This window comes from Mus pahari, chromosome 2 (assembly GCF_900095145.1).
Source record: "Mus pahari chromosome 2, PAHARI_EIJ_v1.1, whole genome shotgun sequence".
NCBI classification, from domain to species: Eukaryota; Metazoa; Chordata; class Mammalia; order Rodentia; family Muridae; genus Mus; species Mus pahari.
The window spans coordinates 120,059,140-120,080,224 of NC_034591.1; the positions used below are offsets into that span (position 1 = coordinate 120,059,140).

Consider the following 21,085-nt stretch of genomic DNA (forward strand, 5'->3'; position numbering starts at 1 on the left):
TGCCATTTTATGACTTCCAGATTGGTGTTCTGCCTTTTTCTTTTCTTTCTTTCTTTCTTTCTTTCTTTCTTTCTTTCTTTCTTTCTTTCTTTCTTTCTTTCTTTCTTTCCATCCATCTGTCTGTCTTTTGTCTTTCTTTTATTCACTTCTACCGATTTCAAAAATGCTTTATTTATTGGTTCCATTAATTAGTCTGTTTATTCATCATTTGGAAATTGGTGAAATGAATATTCTAAGTGACACTAGCTACTTTTAGGACTAGCTTAAAAATAAGAATATAGGCCTGAAACTTATTCACTAAAATAAAGCAGAAAATGTAAACACAATGCTATGGGAAATAATACTGAAAGTCAGAGAAATGAAATTAAACAGGTGTATTTAACGTCTGATGATTTGCAGAATCTGTAATCTCAGTGCTTAGCTAGATGAAGCTAGATCAGGCTAGTTTGGGCTCAGGCTAGTTTGGCCTATAAACAAGAACTCATTTCAAAAAACAGAAGCAAAAAGCTCTGGTGTCTCAAAGGAACAAGTTTAATATTTTAGAGAACACAGTCTTAGTGATATTTAGAGTTTCTATTCATTTAAAGAGAAATTGTCAGGCACACAAACGACATGCCTATAAGGCAGTACTGTGAAGGCTACAATGGGAATACTGACAATTAGATGTCAGCCTGGTATATCAATTTGCTCCTTTTCAAACCTGGGTTAAAATGTAAGATATTGTCACTGATGCCAGCATCTGGGGATGAAGGTAAGTTGTAGAACCTTGCCACACATGTGGAAGGCCCTATATTTGATCTCTTTTATGTAGAAAAGTAACCAAGCAAAAAACTCAAATAAAAACCCTGAAATTGTACCACTAAAGATATCTGATACAGTTGTAAATTTTATATATATTCCTATATTTTCAACTTTGATCTTCCTTGAGGACAACTTGAACAAAAGCAAAATCTCCATGTCTTTGTATTCTTCTTACTATGGTCAGGAGAAGTAAATGGAAACATCTTTCATGAAGCTTATGAGAGCCAGTTTTGAAACAACAAAGGCCAAACCACAGCTTTGAAATCATAGATGCATTCATCTTTGTCCAAACTTTTCTCTGTAAAAAAACATTGGAAAGAAACTAGAAAGATGGTTCAGTAGGTTCTGCTCTTTTAGAAGACTGGAGTTTAGTGACCAGGACCCATGTCCAGAGGCTCACAACAAACTCTGTAACTCTAGCTCTACAGGGTCTGATATCCATTTCTGGCCTTTACAGTACCTATGTGCACATCCATATGTGCATACACATAGACAGTAACATGAACATAAAGAAAAATTTTAAAATACTGTCAGAGAGCTTCTTTTCTCCTATAACTTTAGGAACACATTTCCTTACCAGAAGGACATGATCTTCCAAATTTTCTGCTAATGCCATCTGTCCATGGCATAAGCAGTATATTTGGTCAACTTACCTTTTGTAAGCACTGAGGTCATTGACTAAAACACACATGCACCTTTTTTCTTTTCTTTTCTTTTTTCTTCCTTCCTTCCTTCCTTCCTTCCTTCCTTCCTTCTTTCCTTCCTTCCTTCCTTCTTCCTTTCTTTCTTTTTTTTTAGAAAAGGAAATTAAATGTTACCACTTTTTGTCGGATTTTACAGATTCTATACAAAGTGTTCTTGCTTAGTATTGATTTATAGGAATGCTAACAAGAGGTTTGAAGCTGGAGTGAAACACAGCAACACAGAAAGAGACCAAACCAATTTCTTCTTTGTCAGGATTTTTGCCAGAGCGGCATAAGATATTAAATCACCTGGACTTATTATATTTGGATTTCAGAAACCTTTTATGTATGTTTGTGTATGTGTGTTCCATCTGCTATGAGCTGCTTGCACTGAATAGCAGTTTGAAAATCTGCATGTAAAGGGAATGTTAGTAGCTTGATTTCCCTACTTCTTTAGCCCTGTGTGCATCCAGAGGGAGGGCACTGCCTTCTGTGAAACTCTTGACTAATTTGGTTTAAGCAGATTCCTGCTGGGAAACAGCATTGTCATATACTGAAAAAAAAAAAAAGTACCTACAGGAAAATAACTGTGCTTTCAGATAGAAGCTGGAGAAAAAGAATTACTACCCTCAAGTGAAGTGTGTATGTGTATGTATGCAGCTTAGGTTTTATTCATTCATTCATTCATTCATTCATTCATTCATTCATTCATTACTCTTTCATTCATCAAATATTTATGGGTCCAAGACTAAATCCCAGACACTATGAAAAGCATTGTGAGGAAGATAAATCTCTTGTCCTCCTACAGTTGCTTTCACTAAGAATGTTAGTCAATAAATAAATAAAGACATAAAAATCATTCCAGGAAAGAAACAAAGGCTCATGAAAGAGAAAAATTGGAGGCGAGTAATGAAAAGGATTCTCTGAAAAGAATCTCTCTGCCTTTTAAGTGGAGGCAGAAAGGAAAGAAAGCAAGGAGGATAAGAGCCAAAAGAGGAGAGAGAGAGAGAGAGNGAGAGAGAGAGAGAGAGAGAGAGAGAGAGAGAGAGAGAGAGAGAGAGAGAGAGAGGCAGTATGTGTGTAGGGGACATGATTGCCCTTTAGAGTTGACAGAAGGCTAGAAACTATAGAGCGATGAGTGTGGAAGCCACTGGCCAGTAGTGTTTAAATTCAGAGTAGATGGTAGTGGGCCATGTTTTTTTAATGGATGGCAATATAGATGAAATCTGTAGAAAGTTCAAAGAAATCTAAGAAGTCTGGCAAATCAATGCATTTTATGTTTAAACAACAACAAATGTACAAGGGACATATGTCACAAAGAGCAGATTGCTGTATTAACGATGAGCCTCAATTAGTATTCTACAGTGGCGATGAGAAAGGCTGAGATAAAAGCTTGATTGTCATAAAGAAATATTTGTAAGCAAAGCTATTGCTACTTCATTCAGTATGCTTATATTAAAATAAGGCAGTCGCAATAAAGATTGTATACTGTGACTTACAGCCACTAGATACAGTAAACCTTTATAAGAAATGTGGAGCAAAGGAAGACTTGTGCAAGGACGGAGCTTTAGTATCTATTTCCTAATTGTTGACTTGCATAGTCCATAAGTGACCTCACAGAGGGCCCAGTGTTGTGCTGGGTAATATTTAGCAAATTGCTGCTGGGATGAGAATAAACTCCTAAGGAAAAATAGAAGGGGCTGGTGGAGTGTACTTTGCACTCTAATTCTTAGAGAAGCTGTGAGTTACATGCAGAAGATAGAAGACATTTTTAATCTGTTTGTTACAAGCATGATAAGTGTTGATTTAAAAAATGGGACAATGACTATATCAAATGAACATTAGATTCCTTAGTTTTTCCAGTATACTCATGTGTATCATGCCTTCTTTCCAATAGAAAAAGTATATCTACAGCTCCTTTTCCACTGGGAAACTTAAAAGTTGATGTGTTAAAAAACAAGTTGTGTTGTTGTCAAGTCAAATTTCTATGGTTGGTTTGCTATATTAGTGATGTTAAGTGTTTTCAAATATATAGTTTAAGGAAAATAAAAATTCAGGTATTAAATGTTAACTTTAAAATGATGGCATTCATGACTTATGTGGAAATTCCCACAAAGAACAAAGTCATTACCTGAATAAGTATTTTCTGTTCAAACTGATACATAAAAACACAATACACTGGAAAAATAGGTGAAAGGGCAGAGCACTTTCAGATAAAGCAAATGTTAATGATGAACAACATATTAGCATACTCACTATTCTGTGTAGTCAAGGCAACAGAAGAAATCAAAAACAGATGAAAACTACAGAGAAGCTACAGAGAAGCAAAGTATGATTCATCCATCTGTGGGATACTATTAGACAATCAAAAGGAATAACATACAAGCATAATCATCTATTAAAAGAACTTTCCTAACAAGGCTAAATAAAAGTTTAAATGTATGAATTCATTAATGTGATATTCTATTAAAGGCAAGACTGAAATATGTTAAACAAATCCCTTATTATCTAGGACTGACAGATGACAAGAGACTATTAATTTAGGTATGTTTTTATAACAATTTGTTTATATAAACAGTATTTGCTTTCTGAATTGAAGTCTGTTTGCTTGCTTGTTCGAAACAGGGTCTCATGTATCACAGGCTGGCCTTGAACATGGTCCATTGCATGTAGTACCTACTGGATAAATCATGGCCCCCAAACCTAGGATGTATTCATGCCCTTTACTAACTGAGCCTGCGTTTTACATTTTAATATTGATTACATGGGTTATATGAAAATCTTATCCCAATACTCTAACTTAAAAAATAGTAAGCAGCTATTTGCCATTTATTGGACTGTAACAAAGATCAATGCTACTGCATGTGTAAAGACATCAGGAATTGAAAATGTACATGTGCTGGTGAAGTGAGAGAAAATTGAAAAAAAAAAAAGACAACTTTAAGAGATAGTTAAGTTTGAAGTCTTTGTGCCATGTGATGCCCCAGACACTCTGCCTCAGATGGTCATTCAAAAGAAATGTTCATGTGTGCTCAACTCAAAAATACATTTGAATGTTTTCTATGCAAGTATTTTTTCTTTTCTTTTTTTTTTTTTGCTGTGGCACAAAAGCCTTTTATTTTTATTTTTTATTAGATATTTTCTTTATTTACATTTCCAATGCTATTCCGAAAGTTTCCTATACCCTCTCCCCACCCTGCTCCCCTACCCACCCACTCCCACTCCTTGCCCTTGGTATTTCCCTGTACTGGGATATATAAAGTTTGCAAGACTAAGGGGCCTCTCTTCCCAATGTTGGCTGACTAGGCCATCTTCTACTACATATGCAGCTAGAGACACGAACGAGCTCTGGACTGGTTAGTTCATATTGTTGTTCCACCTATAGGGTTCTATGCAAGTATTTTAAGGAAAAAAACAAAAACAAAAATATCCAGAAACCAGAATTCAAAAAACAGAAGAAAACTTTGAATATATAGTTGTATATAAAGATTGACAATTTAACACATAACATATTAATATATAACTTAACATGCATAAGAGGCAAACATTAAATATGTGATAATATTTGTCTAAATATACACTTCAAATACATTGAAAGAATTTCATATAAGAAGTTTCAGATTGCTTTTTGTGGATGGTACTTATTATTTAAATTTAGTGAAGCTCAGATAACACTATTAATCTTTACTGAAAATATGAAAATGAACTCATCATAAACTAAATTACATTGGATCTTTTGGTACAAATAAAAGAAATACAAGATGTAAAAAGAAAACTTTGGGAAACTCTTGTATTTCATTTAACTAAGATCTAGAGTCCTGGGGTTGAGTATATAGATAAAATTCTTGCTGTGCAAGCCTGCAGACCTGAGGTTGTATCCCCTGAATGTGTGGAAACAAAAATATAAACAAACAAAAACTCTGTCCTGAATTTCCAAGCCTGTAACTCCAGTGCTATGGGGCATTCAGACAAGAAGATCACTGGGGCCTCCTAACTCCTAACCTGTCTCCAGATTCAGTGAGAATCCTTGTCTCAGGGGAACATGGTAGGCATGGACAAAGGAGATCCAGTGCCCTTCTCCAGCTTCTGCACATGTATGCTCCATGCTCAGCTGCACACATAATAAATACATGCACACCTCCATACCTCCACACCTCCATACCTCTACACCTCCAAACCCAGAAGATGAAAAACTGGGCAACAAAGGAAAAAGTATAAATATACTACTATTCTAGATCATATTTTAATTATCTTTTTTGCATTTTAATATATTAATTAAAAAAAAAGCTGAGATCATTGCCAAGTAATGTTTGTACTGGTTAGTACATTTTAAGTCAGTTGTGGAAGCATTATAGGAGAGGACTAAGACATGTCAACTCCAGAGTAGGTACCATACCAGTTAGAACAGACAACTTCTATGTAAACTTCTATGTAAATTTATTCAGTTTACTCTTTAGACCTAGTAGATACTTCATGCTTACCATTTATAATACTGTGATAGTATGTGAAACTATTCGGGGGAAGATGTGAACAGTCACCTACTTGCCCTAGATAGCGAACTCATTACACACCAAGGTACCACAAAAGTCTAAATTGGTGAAACGATGAATTTTATCATGATTACTTATAAGGATATGGGTGAGGTGTTACTTACAGAAGCAGAAAACACTCACAATAACATTAGCAAAAGCCAACCTCAGGACAGATAACAAGCTCTTGAAATCTGGAACATACTGCATGACGTAAAAGCAGTGTATCAGGTCCAAGAGTATTTCACTGAGACAGCTAATCTAGTCTCTGCCCATTCTAAGGAGTTCAGCTTATCTGATAGTGTCTCTAAACAGTTCTTACTTCTCATAAAGATTGAAAAGGAGGGAGGGACTAAGTGTATCTTGTTGGCTTCAGAGACTTCCTGAAGCTTTTGGGTTGTTGACTTGCTGATTTTTCAAGGACTTCCCTGCAGGATTCACTTTCTTTTAGAACATTCTGTGTCTTATATGCTTTCCTCCAAGATGGAGGTTTTTTTTCTATAAGATTGAGCTCTACACAGCACACAGTTGTGAAATGGTAGGTATCAAATCAATTTCATATTCAGCAGGCTCAGTAGACTGAACTTTGGCACCCCAGTAGTTAGCATACACACAGGGACTTATATGCCATAGTTTGTAGGATGTTAGGTAATCTTACCAGTGTTCTCATCACATTCGCTCTTCACTACACTATAGACAAACATGCTATGGAAGCACTAGGTTAAGTTGTTTGTTTAATATTAAGACTAATATGAATATAAAAGTAATAGCTAACTTATATGATTTATTAAACCACTCTACCTTAATATTTATTGACTTAATTTGTGAAATATTTTATGCATTCAGTAAAACTATAACTGCCTTTGTAACTTTGTAATGTAAATATGAGTTTTAGAACCTAGGTTTTTGTAAAAGACAACATAGTTTTATTTTAGACTTAAGACTTATATCACACCGGGCGTGGTGGCACATGCCTTTAATCCCAGAACTTGGGAGGCAGAGGCAGGCAGATTTCTGAGTTTGAGCCCAACCTGGTCTACAGAGTGAGTTTCAGGACAGCCACGGCTACACAGAGAAACCCTGTCTCAAAAAGCCCAAAACAAAACAACAACAACAACAAAAAAACAAAAAATAAAAAGACTTATATCATCATCTTAGAATGAAGCCAATATGCATCTTGTTTTGAACTCAAAAGATGTATAAAAATTGTCCTGAAACTTTAATTGTGAAGTTCTATGCTCACATCCTTACTAAATGTCTTGTATTTGTTTCTGTTGTTTCAGTAGACAATTATTATAGACTGACTATCTTAAAGCCTACATAATTTGTTCTCTTACCACTGTGAAGGTCAGACGGCTAAATGTCAAGGTGTCTGTAGGGTTTATGCTTGTGTTCCTCTGTTTACTTTGTGAAGTCTCTTCTTATGCTTATTTTAGCACATAGAGACTGCTTGCAAGCCTTGGCTGTGGCATCTTCCTTCATTTCAATGCCAGGCAAATAGCACCTTTCAATGATTTTCCTTGACCTTACATGGTCTTGTTCTCCTGTAAACAAACTTGAGATTGCCTTGGACTTATTCACATGTTCAGAGTCAGTATCATTTTAAGATTCCCCAGTCATTGCATCTCATTTCCAAAGTCGCACCTGGTGTGTAAGATAACATGTCCATAGAAGCCACGAATAGAACATTTTGATGGTCATTAATTCATTCAACAACATCGCTCCGCAAAACTCTTTTCAGATTGTGACATATCCACAGTCAAGTTACCACTTTTACTATCTCACCTCAAACACAATACTTAAGTGAAATTTTACAGGAGCACACAGCTGCACTAGAAATGCACATTAAAAGACCAATGTGTTCTAAATGTTGACTCATTGAGCTAAAATAACTTGTGTAGGTGTTCTCTTTTGAGAACAATTTCCTATTCATAGTATGGTCAGTTTTTACAGTAACATCTATTATTGTAAAAGGTATAAATAATAAGACCAATGTTAGAACACTGGCCCAATTCATACATGAACTATTTTAAAACTGTTAGAACAGTGACTAAGACAAAGCACTTGCTAAATTTGTGTTTGCTGAAATTTCTGGTATTATTAGATCCATGTTCAATTTTAAAAATCTTTTAGCTTTAAAACTTGAAGAATTCAGTGGGAAAGTGATCATTCTGTAAGTATAAATGTACTGACCGTTTGTCCATAAAGGACAAGTATTTCTGCCAAGTTCATGCCAATAATGAACAACTTGAAGCCTTCCCAACTCTTAGAGTGCATGTAGTCTGCTACGATAGGTAAATGATTAAAAAGGAAAAAGTATGTACTGTGGTGGAAATTGTATTGGCTATCATTTGTTTGGTCTCTAGAGTTCTAAAATAAGAAAGCTTGAAAATGAATACAAAGTACAGAGCTATCTAATATGCCTCAATTAATTCTAAGAGTGTATCTTATTTCTTAGAAAATGAGCAAATATTAAAGATAAATCAAACAACACAATTCAAACACACACACAATTACAAACACCCTTCACTCCCAAAACACACACATAAATAAACAATTCTTATGTTACATTAAAATCTAAATTTAAGACAGGTAATTTTGAGAAAACGGAGACTACATTGTAACTGTTATTTAATGTGAAAACACATCAATATTTTTTATAGATAAAATAGTTTTACTCTTCAGAAATTGCAGATGTGGGACAGGAGGGAGTTACGCATGTGCTCTGTGTGTGTGTGTGTGTGTGTGTGTGTGTGTGTGTGTGTGTAGATCTAAGGCTGACAAACTGATATCTTTCTCAACTGATTTCCACCCTGTATTTTGAGGCAGGGTCTTTCATTGAACCCAGAACTCACTGAGTCAACCATACTGGCTAGCCTGCAAAACCATAGGATTCTCCAGTCTCTTTCTCTACTGTTTGTTAGGGTTTCCTTTCACTCTCTGTATTATGTTGTCTTCTACAATGCTTAGCAGGCAGTTCAATAAATGAAACACTCTTTTCTGAATAGACTTCATATGAGAGAATTTTGAAAACTACAGAAGTGTGTCTTAGACTTTGTCAAAATATTTTCTTGTTGGGAACAGAGAAAACCTTTGGCAAAAGCTAAAATGCATGGCAGGTTAATTCATGCATATTGTTTCAGGTAAATAATTTCACTGGGAGTCTTTCTAGGTAAAATTAATGTTTACACTGTGTATAATCATAGCAGCTGTAAGCATTACCATTACCAAGGTTTGAATGGAGAATGGAGAGTAAGTGCTTGTTCACTCTTTGGCTATCCACTTCCTCTCTGTCTAATAAACTTCTGATTTTTGCATTGATAAACCTCAAGTAGGATGTCTATTCAAACAATGGAAGGGATTTGTAAGTCATGCTTTCTCTTCTCTGATTGTTTCTTTCCATGTTTTCAAATATTTTTGGTAGAAAAGCCATAAGAGGAAAAGCATAGAACACAGGGAATGGTTATTCACTGAAGGCAGAATTGAAGCTGAAGTCAAAGATAACCCTGTTCCTGGGTACCATCTCTAGTGATGCTCTGAACATCCAGACCTAGCTTCCAGCCTTTCTGCTGGAGGGGACAAAAACAAACACACAAGCTCATATTATTATTGTTTTTCTAATGTATTCTGGTTTTGTCATACAAAATATCATAACTAAAAGTTTCATCTTGTTCTGAGAGACAGTGCACATTTTGTGTGTGGCAAATGTTTGCAAAAATGCATGGGATGGAAACCAAGCAGTGCTGGGAAATGGCTCCAATATGGCAACAGTAACATATGTAACCATTGGCTCTCTTTTAATGCTGGTGTATCACAGAAGCAAGCCCCCTCTTTCCAGCTAGCTGCACTCTAGCACATTCATGCCCTTTGTGCATCTTTATCTTTGTTCCTCCCTGCAGCTTTCCCACCTATCATCACTCCCTCCATTTCCTTTGTTGCCTTAGACCCTTGAATTCATTGCTTTCGACATCTGGCCCATTAGTTGTTTTGCTGCAGTGTCTGTACTCCAATATGTTGTGAGATTCAGTCGAGTCAGAGCAGAAGAAACCAACTAGTAACTCTTGGGGGAGCCTGAGAAAAGATGATGACTCTGGTCTTCTTCATTTTCTGTTAATGACTGAGCTTAATACTCAAATTCATCTCTCTATCCAAATTCCCACTTACTGCCCATCCATCCATCCATCCATCCATCCATCCATCCATCCATCCACCAATCTATTTATTATGGTACACATCTTTTCAACAGAGGAAAGCAATGCATTTGTGGATTACGATTTGATCCATTTCTAGACTGAAGTTGTGACTAAAGAATCAGGTCACAGAGGGAAGTTAAGAGGAAATGTAATGGTGCTATTGGAATGTATACTTTTAACAATAATACACTTTGTCTTTCAGGCAATTTCAATTCAATTAACCATGTAAGGAAAACACAGGGGAGTATTTGAAAAATCATTTAGCCTCTATCCAGGTGGCATGCTTTTGGATAAGATAATAGTTAATCCAAGCATTGATAAAATGTCTTAAAGACATCTCCCAATCAGCAGAAAGTTATATATTCTTCTTAATCTGGATACAATTGTCTGCTTAGTTGGTTAAGCATTCAGTGAGACCCTTGCACAAAGATGTAGATAGTTGTACTCAAATTTGCTTGGGTAAAAGAGAAATAGACTTTTGTTTGGTTTGGTTTGGTTTTATGATTGTACCTAAGAGGTTAGTTTATTTGTGTTTATTTTTTCTTGTGGAATAATACAAGTCTATCAAGCATCAAATGCACATAGGACTGCATATTTTCCTGTGGTATATGCTGCATGTGAATGAAGCAATTTTCTAATGGCTCAATAGCCTCGGAGAGCCCTGCAGCACAAGATGGCAGTAGATGAGGATAAGGTGGGCCTCCAAACCTTCCGATATACTGAAACCAGCTCAGGAACATATTTTAAACTCGACTTAGACTGTCTTCTTGGTGACTGATTTAACAGTGAACTTGACCATGCATTATGAGATATGAAAAAGAATATTCACTAAATAGAATAAAAATATTCTTTTAGGAAAGAAAAAATGATTTAAATCTTTAGAGTCTCATGGGATCTCATTAAAGCTCTCACTCTTTAATATGCTGTGCCATCCAGCCGCCGTCAGCAACCCTGTAGTGTATGTTGCAGATAGGTTAGTTTACACAGGATTAATTGTGTAATTTTGCAAGCAACCAGCATGGTGAACATTGATTTTTGTATTAGCTTCATGTGTTATTTCCAAGGGGATCCTGCTTTCTATTTGGAGGTGGTGTTAACATTTCACTTCTTATTAATTATAATTTCTTACAACATGCTTTATGACCAATACAATTCATTAGAAATCCTTCATAATCTTTTTTTTTTTTTGGTAATTCTTATGCCCTTCTGAAACTTCATTAATTTTGATCATCGATGTGTGAAGACATGGCAAGAGAAAATAATGCTGTGACAAAAGGTTTCCTGAACAGCCACTTTCTCCCATGCCTCTGTGTTTCTGCAAGCTTTTGCCCAGTTAGAGAAGCAAATTCAATTGTACTCACCACCAGGTGTGGACTAACTGAACCATTAGTGTCAGGAAAAGCTGAGGAATTTTGTACTTCTCCAACCATAAGGGCTTGAAGATCTGAAGGAGACCTATTCAGAACCAAGTCCGTTGTCTATGAACAGCTTAGCATTATTTTATCTTCACAATACTCCAGCAAATTGAATCTTTAAATTCAACCTTACTAAAGACAACAGAAATATTTGTGGGTTTAAAATAATTAAACCCACACCCATAGAATTTTCTAGCTAATTAGGCTACCACTCAAGCTGCTGTTCTTTTTCTCCTCTCTACAGGTTGATGAAATGCCTCACTGAGATTGGAATTTTAATGATATCATTATGGTTTGAAATAAAGTAATTTTTATCATCTTGTATGATTTAGGGAAAGAAAGAAAATTAAGGTAGTTGTTATTTAAGTGTAAACTAAGTCTTTATATATTAAATTGCATATAAATTCATATTTGACACAAATCTACCTATATCTTAACCTTAAGAAATCATTTCCTGCTGTTTCCCCACATCGTCCTCTCATACCTCAGACTCTGCTTCATGACACAAAGCTTCTCTTCTTCCATTACATCACCATCTTTTAAAAGGAAAAAAAATCATGTTTTTGTTGATTGTTTGTTTTGGGGAAAGAGATTCTTGCTGTTTTCCGTCTTCCCTCATCCTTCCTGTGAGTTTGTGCTACTACGAAAGTCCAATAGATAAAAGACCTGTGGCAAGTGGATACTTAGCATGTATGCAGAGTGACACACTGTCCCTGCAGGAGCTCTGTTGCCAGAGATTCAAAAAGAGCTCATTTCTACGCCATCAAAGGGCCCCTTGTATAATAAATTCTGAGCAGTGACGATGTAATGAAGAGAAAATAAGAAGTCTTTTGAGCTCTTCTATGATGCCTGGATTATGTGGAGAGTCTAAGGAAGCGGTAGCACTCTGGCTTTTGTGTCATTGACTTTAAACAGGAATAGATGAAAGTAAAGGCTTCTAATTGACACCATCCTGAACAAAGAAGCTGTGGGTCCACAGCTTGCTTGCTTCTTTGTAACAAACTGCCAGTTGATGATTTGAGGGGGAAAGGTCTTCCTTTCATGGTAAAGACTAAGTGTTTTTGTGCCATTGTAAATGGACCACCTTCATAAAATACAAAGTATTTTCCTTAAAGAAAATAGAAGTTGGGTTTATAATTTATGAACTGAAATAATGGTACTTAGATTCTGTAGTCAACCATCATAACTTGCCATATCTTATATGTTACTTCAGTGAATTCAGCATTTTGAATTTCTATTTCCTCATTTAAAATTTGTCTTGACAAAATAAACACAGTTCTTTCTCTGTCAATTGTGAAATGTTCTATCATTGTGAAAATATTACAATAAAATTCAAGAGATTGCCACAGTTTTCAGTTCTCTGGATATTATGTTTTTGCAGTTGAATTCTGTCCTAAATACCTTGCATGGCCAATGTCCTTATTAGGTTTATTGAGTTGTATGCTTAAGGACAAGTGCATGGTTTTATACTTGCTAATAGATGTTACCTGTATTTCTGTGCTGTAGGATATTTATTCTAACAAAAATAATCTTCCCAACTAAAGGAGGAAAAAGAAAAAAACAGAGTAGAAAGCTTAGGAATTTTTCTCATAAGAAAACAAGAGACAAGAGTACGTTGTTCTCCAGCAAGAGGGCTTGAGTTGATATCCATAGCATTCATGTCTAAATTTGTATGTGGCTTTATGTTCTTCCAATCCCAGGACAGTGGAAGAGCAGTCACCGTTAGATCTTTGAAGCTTGCTGGCTAGCCTAGGATTAGTGAAAAACTACACATATAATTGATACTCATATGCTACATACATATACCATATACTTATATACGAGAGCGAGAGAGAGAGAGAGAGAGAGAGAGAGAGAGAGAGAGAGAGAGAGAGAGAGAGAGAGAGAGAGAGAGAATAAAAGAATACAGAGATCTGGTAACTTTCTTCTCACTTACTCTAAAGCATTGAAACTGTTTAGAGATTTATTTCTCACAACTAAAGAGTTTTTATTACTTTTCTTTCTTGCCTCTTTTTAACATTGGCACCACTACTAAGGAGGACATTCCTGCCCCTTCTTTACAGGTGCATAATGATATAGAGGAAAGGAATAACCTAACTCATATTAAACATAGATCTAGTTCCTATTAAATGTTGACGTTAATACCTAAAGAAATTTGTGCAAATTGAATTATTCATTTGGAAATAGATGTGGTAGATTTTGCCATCCCAAAGCGAAATGCACTTTAAATGTGTTATAATCCTCAACTAAATATTCTCAATGTTCACCTTCCGATATAACCATCTCTTAATGAATATTTTTCATGACATCCTTAATGAAGATTTTACTTATGTGCTAAAAAATCTCCAGCTTTCTTTACATTTCTGACTACTGTGTTCGAAGAGGATTAAGCAGGAGAAGCAGCCAAGTAGAAGAGTGACAACTGCTGACTGATGTATAGGGTTAGTATTGACACATCCATCTCTCTATAGAGAGACTGTGTGCATGCCTACACACACACTGAGCAGAGATGCTGAGGTTGGCACCCCCAGTCTTGACATCTGCAACTTGCTGCTAAGTACTAGTTTTGTATTTTAAGAAACAAAGCTCTCTCTGTACACCATTCTTCTGAATGCTTTCTAGTGGAGAGGTTCATTTTATTTCTCTGTGGTGCTGTGAATTAAATCCAGGGCCTCATGAAAATACGAAGACAATACAATACTAATGAGCTCCAATTCCACCAATTTCTTAGAAATTTAAGCTGGAGAATCATGATTTGTGAGGATGCCCACTAAAGTATTTTGAGACTTATCAGTAAATGTTTACATGTTATATAATAATTAATATTAATATGCATTTTATTGTACTACATTAATTGGCACCATTTAGATAATATCAGTAGTTACAGCCTACTTAGCTTTTGAATGCAACACTATTTCTCTTCATAACAGTTTTAGACACATGTTTAAGTATTTGAGTTATTCATGCATACCTGATTAACTACTTCGTTTCACAGTTTTCTAAGTTAGGTGTTTGCCCTTGAGCTATTTCTTACCACCAGCCTCCATGGGCCGTTGAGGATGTGCATGATAATTGCCCTTATGTTAGATGATCTCACCGAGTTACACAGTTTGCCTTTTGTAGGCAGTTGGTGGGAAGTAAAGCTGTCACTGGGAGATATTCGTTAGCTCCAGCTAAGAATGGACAATGAGGAACAGTTCAGAGAGGCAGTGACACACCTGAAGTAACTACCAGAGTGGGTTCGTTTTGGATCACAGGACTACACAGAAATTTCCCTGCCTCTCCACTCTCTTCCAGATAAAGATTCTTGGCAGAAAGGTTTCAAGGAACTCTTTTTTTTTCTCCTAAAGTAACTATTGAACTCAAACCATCCCTAGGTCATTTGGGATGATAGTGATTTCTATTCTCCCTTTGTCATTCTCTGTCTGTCTGTCTGTCTGTCTGTCTGTCTGTCTGTCTGTCTCTCTCTCTCTCTCTCTCTCTCTTTCTGTGTGTGTGTGTGTGTATGTACATGCATAAACCTTGAATATAATTCCTCAAGTACCATCTTAAATTGGTTTGAAACATAGTCTCTGATTGTTCCAGGACATAAGGAAGCCAGGTTGGTTATCAGTGACCCCAGGGATTTTTTTCTCCCAGTTTCTACCTCCTCAGCTCTGAGGTTACAATTGTAAGCCACTATTCCAAGCTTTCTAACATAAGCTCGGGGATAGAGAACTCAGCTCCTCATACTTGTAAATCTAGAATTTAACCAATTGAACTATCACCCCAGGTCCTTTTATTTCATTCTTAGTAAATCAGGACATCCAATGTCATTGAAACTTTAATTGCTTCTGAGCCTATAAAGTTGTCAAACTAGAATTATCTCTGACATATAAATCTAATCTTGTCATTTTCTACTAAAGCATACAATGGTCTTCTTTTATGAGATGAAGGTTAATTACTTAAGCCTGATAACCAGGGCTGTCATTACAGCCCACCTAATCAGCTGCATCTCTCTTTATGATCTAGTCTCTGCCCTTAGTCACCCCATCAATACTCAGACTTTTCTCACACTCCATATATCTTCTTTATTTGTCTGTTTCCTGTTCTTGTATGATTCTGAGCAGAATCTCTGGACTCCCGAGCCCAGCCCCAACTCTCAAATCAGAAGGCCTTGACTATCTTCTTAGTTTCATAATATTTTGCAGTGACCTCCTATCCGAAGACTGTGTGGTAGGAAATGGGTGTTTTTAGTTTGTAACATTTAGTTTTATGTAAAAAAAAAAGTGCATGATTAGTAAAGATGTATTTATTAAATTCAATCTATTCCTCCTTTTCTGTTTCCTTTCATAAGGAATAGTGCTTGCCAGTTGATAATTTTCTTCCAGTATTATTTCCTGTGTAAATTCAGGTGCATAGAATTCTTTCATTGCAAAAGTTTAGCTTGAATTTTGCATCAAATCTGTGGTATTTTATTTCATCCTTAATATGATTATAATGCTTCTATTAGTCCTCAATTTTCTTTGAAAATAACTTTGAAACACTTAACACTTGTACTACTATCGAATATTTAAGTTACTGCCAAAGTTTCTCTATTTTATTTATTCTTTCCTTAATTTGTTTCTTTATTTTAGTTAATTTTCTTTATTCTTTAGTATAGAACATTTATGACTGGATTGCTCAAAGCAAGATTCTGACATTTCTTAATATTCATTACTAGAAATATAATACCGTTTTCAAAGCTCTATGAGACTACCCATACAACCAGTATTCCAAATGTTGATCCCACCCTTTACACAATTTATTAACTTGTACATAATACCTCTACAGCTGATGGATTTTCAGACCTTTCCTGTTGACACCTACAGCAGACCTACGATTCATAGGTGCTAGACCCTGCTTGGCACCTGAAGATAACCTATGGCTATTCATACTGACAGGAACTTGAATGCTGGCACAAGACACCCCAAGACCAAACTTTTGGAACAAAGGAGATTTATTTGTCCCAGAGGGACAATGTGCAGGGAACAAAAGAGAAAGCCAGGAGACAGAAGATGAGGGAGAGGGGAAAGGAAGAAGGGAGAGGGGGAAGAGATATTTGCTCTTGAAAGACAAAGGACTGCATCTGGACGGAGAGGAGATCTCAAAAAGGGGAAACCCATGCTAGCATGAGGTGCATGATTCAGGCATGCAGATCAGGGTAATCAAAAGGAGGATTTTGATTATTGAATTTCAATATTTTGACAGCTGGACCATGGCGGTCAGTCTCAGGGGAGGGGAGTGGCCAAATAAGGGAAGAGACCTTGATGACTATTATTTTAGCAAGAAAGAGGGAATGGGGGAGGGGCAAGGCTTGCCAAAGCCATGTGTGTCATGCCCAGGGCCTGCCAGAGCCCCTTCACAGGCTTCCTTGTACACTGTATATAATTTTACATGGTATAAGGTTTGTAGGGTGAAGGGACTCTGGCCAGGTCCAGCATGGTGAGTATTTCTTTGAAATACTTAACAGTTATACTATTATCGAATATTTAAGCTACTGCCAAAGTTTCCCTTTTAAATTATAGTTAGTAAGTATCCCTTTATATTGGTGGTTGAACATATATCAGTTCTTTATCTAAACTCAAGAGATGTTAGTAAGCATCTTTTTACGATGGTGTTTGAACATAGATCAATAGTTCATCTTAATTTAGTTTTGTATGCACATATGGATGCAGGCACATGAACATTAAAAATAAAGGCAGAGATTTCAGGTGGTGAGGTAGGATGGAAAGAAGTAGAGGAACGGGGACACATCAAGGTACTGCACAAGAAAAAGGAGCCCTCACTCTTGCCACTAGTTTCATACCTGATAAAAATTGAGAATTTCAACAACAAACAAAAGTCAATATGAAGAATTAGTGCCTAGAGACAGCATTCTTTTCCATTGGATGTGCTTTAGTTAAGGATGCTGGAAAGGCAACTGAACACACTTAAAGCCAGGGGGCCTTTATGACCTTTCAGATCAACCTTACCTTCTTCTATGCTGTAAAGCTGTAATATTCTGACACTTTCACAAACAAGATTGGGAATTTTGTTTGCCATAAAGACTTGTGTCTTGACTACTTTATGATCTGCCTAGAGTTAGGATTTGAGTGACCTTTTTGATTTATGTTTTTCAAATTGTAATCCTGTATAATGGCCATAAGTCAGAAAACACATCATGATGTAATTTACCAATGATAACAAAAAAAGAAAGAAATTTCTGATAAAATTATAGTAATGTGACTACTTAACCATTATGATAATTTTCATTTTATTATATAAACATTTCTATGTAATTGTGTATATGTATATATATTGCACATATATAAATGTTTATTTCACCAAATCTGTGTAATGAATATACACTACTTTTGTAATAAGACAAACAACCCACCCTTACATACTTTAACAAGTTGCCATCTCCAAATCTCTTCTGAATGAATTTCTGTGTAGAAAGTGAATTTCTCATTGATGGAATAGTGAAACCACAAAAGAATTTCTCACTACGTTCTGAGGCTCATTAGTGTGAAACACCTTAAGGAACTATCAAGACTTAAACCAAGGCAAATGTTGATGCAGTTTGGTGGTCAGTCAGAGAGTTCTGAAACTCCGTCATATATCAAAAGAGAGTAGAGCATGTAGCTCTTGATTTCCTTTGGGGAGCTGATGTCTACAAATCACTAGGATAAGGTTTGTGGGGACTGGCCAGAAGTTTGAAGGCTCTTATGCAAGTATTCAGACCACAGGAGCAGGTGCAATGGCTCAATCAGGAAATAGGGACTATTGTCTTGAGATCAAGACTTCTTTTCTTTCAAAAAGTTTCTATTTTGCAGGACACAGGGTCTCACATTTAGGGGTGTGTCTTGACTTACTCCAGACACAAAGTACTTAATAACATATACTTGGATGACTAAACAAGAGACCCCTTGCATAGTGAATGCTTCAGGGACAGAAGAGTGAATGTCTCCATAACAGCCATGATAATTTCTTTGTATACTTAAATGCAACTGAAAGATCTCAGGCAGCTTTCATATATATTGCATATGTACAACTTGAATGAGCTGTAATTTACTTGGTTTCTGTAATTTAATCATGCTTAAAACATGTTAGTCACTAAGCACACCGTCTGAAAGAACAATACTCTAGCTTAAAAGTGCATGGTAAACTTCTATATTGCCTTTCACAGTATTTCTGAAGAAATGTCTATGTAGCCATGGGCAATAGGTATCTTCTTTATAGTTTGGTTTTTGGTGGTTTTGTTTTGTTTTCAATATTAAGTAAGAAATTTATAAAAAGAAAAACCTACCTGGCAGAGAGTTAGCCCTGCATCAATGTGTCTTGTTACTGTCAAAATTGGAGGCTGACACATCTTTTTTTTTTCTCACTGCATCTTCGATTATGTTTTTATTCAAATAGGTTGTATCTATTTGCTTTCTGGAATGAAACAAGTTTTAAGTTTATGTGGCAGACATTTTTCTTCTTCTGTGGGAGGTTTCTTCTGTGCTGGTTTCTTGGTAACCACCTGTTTCCCTGCAGGCTTATTCAGCTTCTTGACATCCATAGGCTTCTTGTCTTTCTTGCCTACTGCTGGCTTCTTGTCTGCAATTCCCTTCTCTGCTGCAATCTGCTCCAATTTGGCTGTCAGTGCAGCAGCTGCTACTTCCAGTTTTTTTCACCTAAAATTGGTGAAGAATGATATTCCTTCTCATGGTCTTTGGGTAAGAGTTCAGCATCAACATGATTCTCTGGTTCTTCAGTAAATTTTTCTATGCTCAATCTTCTTGTGTGGTGCTCAGAGGGCTCTTTGGATTTCTGGGCTTTTCAAGATTCTGTTAAGGTCTGCGTTCCTCATCTTGTACATGGGAAGGTTATAGTTACTTTTGAGGGAAGCAGCCTTAAGCTATGTGCCATTTGAATATCTAACTTCTGGAAAGCACTTTCAGTCCAACCTGCCCACCAGGAACAAGTTTCAAAACGTTCAGCTTGCATTCATTAAGCAGAGTATTAGAGATGTTTCGGAAGGTCTTGAAGTACCATTATCTTCATTAGCGATGACACAGGGTCCCCTGCACTGTATCATCTGCTGGTTTCTCATTTTGCCATTGAAGCTCTCATTTTCTGAGAGACATAGACCTTTTTGATGTTATTCCAAGCTTTAAGTTTCTTAATCAACTGAATGGCCTCCTTGGTCTTCTTGTAACCTTCGACTTTATCTTGAAACACCAAAGACAGTTCAGGAGATTCCTCAGTCCAATGACATTTAGACATCAGCAACGCTGGTAATCCTGAGGCACCCGGGGAAGAACAGATGGTAAAGTTCACAATACCTGGTTGAATAGGCGCTTGGAACCCAGCTGGCAAAGAGACATTCTTGCCAGATGACTCCCCCTTTTTAGAGCACACTAAAAAGATATTAGGGGATGGGCACAGGCCATGACTAGGAGAAAAGGCCTCCTGACATTTAATTCTTCTCAAAAAACATCTAGTTTTATCAGAGCTAAAAAAGTCTCATAACACTACTATTAGAGGTTGATATCATACATGATATCATATATGTGAGAATTGTGTATATATAAAACATAATATTTTGTATAAATTAGTTTTGGAACAGCTAGGGCATATACCTTTTAATGGTCATTTTACTACTGGGGAAGTAGTCTCCAACTGACTCAGAAAATAATGTCATATCAGAGCTAGGTCCAGTTTGAGACCTACAAGATTACCTTTTCGATTTATTTTTAACATTAAAAATTGACATTTCCCATGCTACGTTCAAAACCCCTTCAAACACAATTTCCTGTGATATGCACACTATCTTTAGTAATTATGAGAAGACAGACCACCTCAGACATCAGATTCCATGATGATGGAAGGATATTCCTCACTCACTGTTTAGTCTGGTGATCTTTATGAAATAATAAATAGGAAGACAATAGGGGTGAAAAACCAAATGTGTGAATATAGGTGTGGTGATAATGAGGGAATAGATGGGAACTTAATCTTCTTGGTGGAAGGCAGGAGCCTATGGAAGACTGGGGTAGAAAGAACACACTCAGCAGAAACTGCTTAATGGTCAGATAATGCCACCCAATTGCCATTTCTGCTGACACAAGGTCTTTTGTGTCACATCTATAACCCACATCTATTCTTCATTTGATTAAATCTTTTCTGTGGGGGAAAGGTTCAGATAGAAAAGTCTGGTTATACCTGTTAGCTGCTTTCTTAACAAATTTAATTTTCCTTGACAGTAATTGTGATGGTTTGAATAAGAATGGCCCCCATGGGCTTACATATTTGAGTGCTCAGTCACCAGAGAGTGACAATATTTGAATGGATTAGAAGTATTAGGAGGTATAGTCTTGTTGGATGATTTGTATCAGGGAGAATGGTCATTGAGGTTACAAAAGCCCATGCCAGGCTCTCTCTCTTCTTTTCTCTTCTCTTCTCTTCTCTTCTCTTCT

General features: G+C 36.3%; 1 protein-coding gene and 1 pseudogene across 5 annotated transcripts in view; one reads left to right on the forward strand and one right to left on the reverse strand.

Moving 5' to 3' along the window:
• Chl1 (cell adhesion molecule L1 like) overlaps positions 1–21,085 on the forward strand; it is a 203,281-nt gene that overhangs the window by 20,301 nt on the left and 161,895 nt on the right. The gene's annotated exons all lie outside the window — the stretch shown is intronic.
• LOC110316880 overlaps positions 19,048–21,085 on the reverse strand; it is a 3,197-nt pseudogene continuing 1,159 nt past the window's right edge.